The sequence below is a fragment of the Antrostomus carolinensis genome, unplaced genomic scaffold, assembly GCF_000700745.2.
Source record: "Antrostomus carolinensis isolate BGI_N321 unplaced genomic scaffold, ASM70074v2 scaffold9101, whole genome shotgun sequence".
Taxonomy (NCBI): Eukaryota; Metazoa; Chordata; class Aves; order Caprimulgiformes; family Caprimulgidae; genus Antrostomus; species Antrostomus carolinensis.
In genome coordinates, this window is record NW_010294786.1 from 1 (window position 1) to 266 (window position 266).

Genomic DNA, 266 nt, shown 5'->3' on the forward strand with positions numbered 1-266 from the left:
GGGGAGCTCCGCGCCCACGGGCCGCGGTGCTGTCCGAGTGGCCGCGAGTGTCTCTGCTCGGGCACCGAGAGGTGGCTGCACCTCTGCACCGAGGACCCGTTTCAGGTGTTTGATCTGTAGGTGGAAGGTGACTGTCCTGTTGTGTGGGAATTTACGGGGTAGCTTAATTCGCTGTTACCCAGCGAGAGCTTTTGCCGAGGCTGCGGGGTCTTTCCCCTGGAGGGGGCTGGCCCAGCCAGGAGCTGCAGGGAGATGTTGTGGCTGGT